Source organism: Equus asinus, chromosome 21 (genome assembly GCF_041296235.1).
Source record: "Equus asinus isolate D_3611 breed Donkey chromosome 21, EquAss-T2T_v2, whole genome shotgun sequence".
NCBI classification, from domain to species: domain Eukaryota; kingdom Metazoa; phylum Chordata; class Mammalia; order Perissodactyla; family Equidae; genus Equus; species Equus asinus.
The window spans coordinates 12640033-12644821 of NC_091810.1; positions in this window are offsets into that span (position 1 = coordinate 12640033).

Genomic DNA, 4789 nt, shown 5'->3' on the forward strand with positions numbered 1-4789 from the left:
CCAGTCTCGGTTTTATAATCACGTCCCAAACATCTCTGTGTCAGAGCTTCTTGCAACAGCTGTTTGCATCGTGACTCTACATTCGAGTCTTGGAACTGGAGTGGTCTCAGAGCTTGTTCCACAAGCTCTATCCCAGACCGCCCGACTGCTCCCCCGCGGCTGCGGAGCCTGGCGCCTCGCGTGGCAATAACTTTTCTTTTACCTCTTTGGTTCCTAGAAAGGCTGAAGTTAACCTTGAGGTTTGCAGTGTCCCTCTGCCAGTTTCTCTGTGGGGGAAACAACCTCGGGGATCCAGCAGAGTAGGTTGCAATGGTTGGCTTCAGGACTAACTCCTTAATAAATCTCGAATGTGTCATAGGATGTACTGATGATATCAGGACTCAAAGTCAGTGTCCCCAAGACCCAGGCAGGCATAGGTATGAGGGGCCAGGTAGAGACGGAGGCAGGACTTCATGAGGAAAGAGATGCAGAGATGGCCCTGCAGACACACGGGGCCAGAACTTTTGCCAAATTTTAAGTGAATCCTGTAATTTAAAATCATTTGCAACTCTTTCATAGTTTTGCAAAACATCATGCAGCCCAAACAAAACTTGTCTGCTGGCTGGATAAGGCCACATGCTGCCGGGGTTAGATCTCTGAGTAGGTGTTCACCTAGCAAGATGCTAACCAGCGGTGGTGCACTCCACTTGATTGAATAGCCCTCCACCCTTGCATTGATTCAGGATGGCTCCTTTATCACCTGTTATCTTGTCAATAATAAGATCTGTTTCAGGCGTACTGAGTCTGAGTCATTGATCTGCTTATTCTTACAGCAGAACCACAATGTTTGAATGATTGTGATCATAGAATCTTGCTTAATATTGGAAAGCATTACACACACACACTCCTCGCTCTATTTTCCCCAATTTTCTGACTTGTTCTCTGGTATTGTTAGTTTTTCCAGATAATGTTTGGGACCATTTTATCATTTTGCCTAAAAAAAAAACCCAAAACAAAAAAACCACCCAGTGGACTTTTGCTCTCCTGTCTAGTATTATAAACTTGTACAGTATCAGCCCGCTCACTTCAGGAGCGGCTCACGCTGTTTGTCTTCTTTCCCGCCTTGCCCCGGGTGAGTTTGTCCTTCCCTTCCCTCAGGGGGATGGCAGGCATTCCTCCCCAGTCTTATTCCCCTGGGGCAGTGTCCATCCTGTGGCCTGGGGACCAGGAGGGCTGTTCTCTTCTCTACTCCCAGCAGCGGGTCACCAGGAGGCAGGAGGGACTTCTGAAGGACGGAGCTGGTCTCCAAGAATTACAAAGGGGGTTTGGTTTCTTCCTACAGAAAATGAAAGAAGTCAGGGCTCTGGAAGTGTCCTAGCAGAAGGCAGGGAGGAAGGGGCCTGGGCCAGCCAGCCCCACCTGGGTGCAAACAGATGGAACAAAGGCGCTCCCACCCCAGGCGTCCTGGCGCCAGGCCCTGCGGAATCCGAAAGGCACCGTCACCCTGCTAACAAGGCCTCTGGCGGCAGCGCTGGGCCTGCCTGCCTGCCCTGCCCGGGAGCTTTAAGGCCACAAAATCGAAATTGTTCGCCCTCTCAATGTCTCTGGGCAGTGGGAGTCGTCGTTAGGAGCTGCTGGTTTGTGGAGGAGGGAACAGAAGCTGTGGGAGGAGCCCGGAGCTTGGTTCTGCCGCTCAGAAGTGAGTTGCTAGGACTCGAACCTAGGGCCCCACAGGGCCAGCATGCTTCCCGCCTCCGCACCATCCCCACCACCACAGCCTGGCCAGCTGCGGCCGGCCGCGCCTGTCAGAAACAGCCCCTGCCTCCCCGAGTTCCCTGGCAGCGGAGAGCTCTCATTCACCAGAGCCAGATCTTTGTATTTTATCCACCCCCCCGCACCAAGCACAGAGGGGCTCAGTAAACGTCTGCGAGATGACAGACGAATCTGTCAGGCTGACGTTTGCGAAGCACCTACCACAGGCCTGCAAGAAGCCATGGGGACTCAAGAGTGACAAGACAGACACAGTCCCCACTCTCTTGGACCTGACACTGCAAGGAGAGGAGCCACACATCTGCTTGTTTCTTGCTGTTGCCCCTGGTGCCCTCCACAGGGCCTGACACTGGGCCCGCCAAAAATGTGGGTTGGCAGAGGGAAGGCAGTAAGAGCAGGGGAGTACCAGAGAACACGGGGGCCTCTTTCAGTGCTCATTCCAGGCTCTGGGTTCTGGCCTCCAGGTCCTGAGCCACATTGTAGGCTCTGGGCTCCATGTCCTGGGTCCTCAGTTCTGGGTTCTGAGCTCCAAGCTCTAGGATTTGGGGGTCCACACTCAGGGTGCCTGTCCCCATGCTCTGAGATCTGGTTTCTGAGGTCCAGGTTCTGGGCCCCAGTCTCAGTTCGTAGATGTGGGTTCTGGATTCTGAGCTCCAAGGCCTAAGTTCTGGATTCGGGGGTACGGGCTCTGTGTTCTGGTTCTGAGTTCTGGTGTACAGACTGTAGACTCAAAGCTCTGGACTCCAGGTTCTGGTTCTGGGCTCTGGATTTGGGGCCAGGCAAGTAGGACGGTTTGCCAGAGGCCAGGTAGAGTTGTCATTGTGCCTTCTGCCTAGAATGTAAGCTACTCTGGGGCAGAAATTCTTGTTGGTCTTAGTCGCTGGTATAGCCCCACACCTAGAGCAGTGCGTGGTGTAGACAAGGTGTTCCACAGGCACACACGTACATACTCGAGTGCAGGATCACCTAGACACACAATCCTGCAATCATGAGCTGGCACGGGAGAGCCAGGCCATCTCTGCCCTTGCCGTGGCCACAGGTGTCAGGAGGGGAGGCCATGATGCTGGGAGCTGAGGAAGGGGTGAAAAGGGAGCTGCCGAGGAGGACTGAGAGGGCAGGGGCACTATGCATTCAGGTGGGCGGGGAAGTACCCACAGCACACCTGAGTTGGTTCCTGTCTGTTCTGGGATGGGAAGAATGAAAGGAAAGCCTCCTGGACCAGTGGACATCAGGTCTTCCAAGGAACAAAGAGCTTGGCAATCAGAAATACCAGACATCAGGGACCCTGGTGACCAAAGATGATGATGATTAGAGTCAAGAGGAGTCATTGATCAGTAACATATGACTAGAGTGACTTGTAATTAGAGACAGTGGAGTCATTGGGACATGACATCATTCAAACACCTGATCAGAGAAAGTAGAGTTCACACATGGAGGATTGGGAGGCAGTGCTCAGAGATCTCGTGATCAGAATGATCGTTGATTGGATGTATCATTAATCATTGGTCAGGGGCATGGGGGATTGAGGATGTGGGCAACGGGAGCATTAGTGATGAAAGCATTTGGTGCTTGTGTCCTTGATGACCAAGGGTAGAAGAGGTATTGCTAATCAGATTCATTGACTGGAGACATCCAGAGATCTTAATGCATGACCTACTGGGGATCAAAAGCATCCATGGCTAGGGAATTTGGTAATCAGAGACACGGGTGACTGGTGATACCAATGACCGGGGAGGTTGGTGATCAGTGGTATGGGTGATCAGGGGTATAGCGACATTGGTCATCAGGGACTCGGAAGATAAGAAGATTCAGGAATTACTGGTTTGGACACTAGAGAGCCTGGTGATCAGAGTCAAGCAGTCAGGGATATTAGTAACCAGAGTCACTGGTGACCACACTGATGGTTAGAAAATTTGATGGTAAGAATCCCATGATCGGGGACATTAGTCATCAGGCACACTGTTGGTTAGAGATATTAGAGATGTCACACAAGTGACAAAGGACATTTTTAAGGAGACACTGGTGATAAGAAATAGTGTGACTGGAGATGTTGTACATCACATATGAGTGATCAGATCTATCATTGATTAGAAAAATATTGATCAATCACATTGGTGATCATAGTTCTTGATGACCTAGGACACCAGTGACAAGGTGCAGTGGTGATCAACACATTGGTAATCAGGACCATGGGTGATAAGAGGCACTGGTGATCACAGACATGGTGAGTAGAAATCTTGGGGAAAGAGACAGTGGTCATCAGAGATGCTGGCAGCTAGACACATTGAGTAGAGAAATATTGGTGAATAGAGATGCTGATCAGGACCATTGGTGATAAGAGATATTCATGATCAGACATGTTATTGGTGAGCAAGGACAGTTACTGGAGACATTAGTGATGACATTTTGCTGCTGTCAGTGATCAGACAGCACATCATTGATCAGAGGCATTGATGAACTATTGGTGATCAGTTGTTAGGAATCAGATGTCCATAGTCACAGGCTCTGGTGATCAGACATGTCATTGATCGTGGAATATCAGTCAAGCTGTCTATCTCCAATGACCAACATTGTTAAAGATGCCCACATTCAATGATATCCGTGATCAAAGACATTGGTGATCAGATTTGTCAATGAACAGAACGTTGGTGAACAGATAGCTCAGAAACAAGTTGATCGGCACCCGGGAGGAAGTAGATGGGGGGGAGTGTCAGTCCTTGTTGGGTTCTGCAAGACCCCCAGTGGAGCCCTCAGGAAAAGGCTCAGCATGTGGACCAAAGGCTGCAGAAACCATGGCCTCCCTGAGCCTCTCCAGTATCCACCCAGCCAACAAGACCCCCAGGTGGTGATAATGAGAAAATTGAGATGGAAACAATTCAGAGGAGGGGTGTCAGGCTCTCAGACCCAGCAAGACAGGACCCCACCCCTGATTCCAGGAGCCTTCCCTCCAAATCACCAGGCGGTAGGAGCAGTTCGGTCTGACTGCTGATCTCTGCACCTGGGACTTGGCAGCCCCGGGAGCCCACAGGTCAGGCCAGAG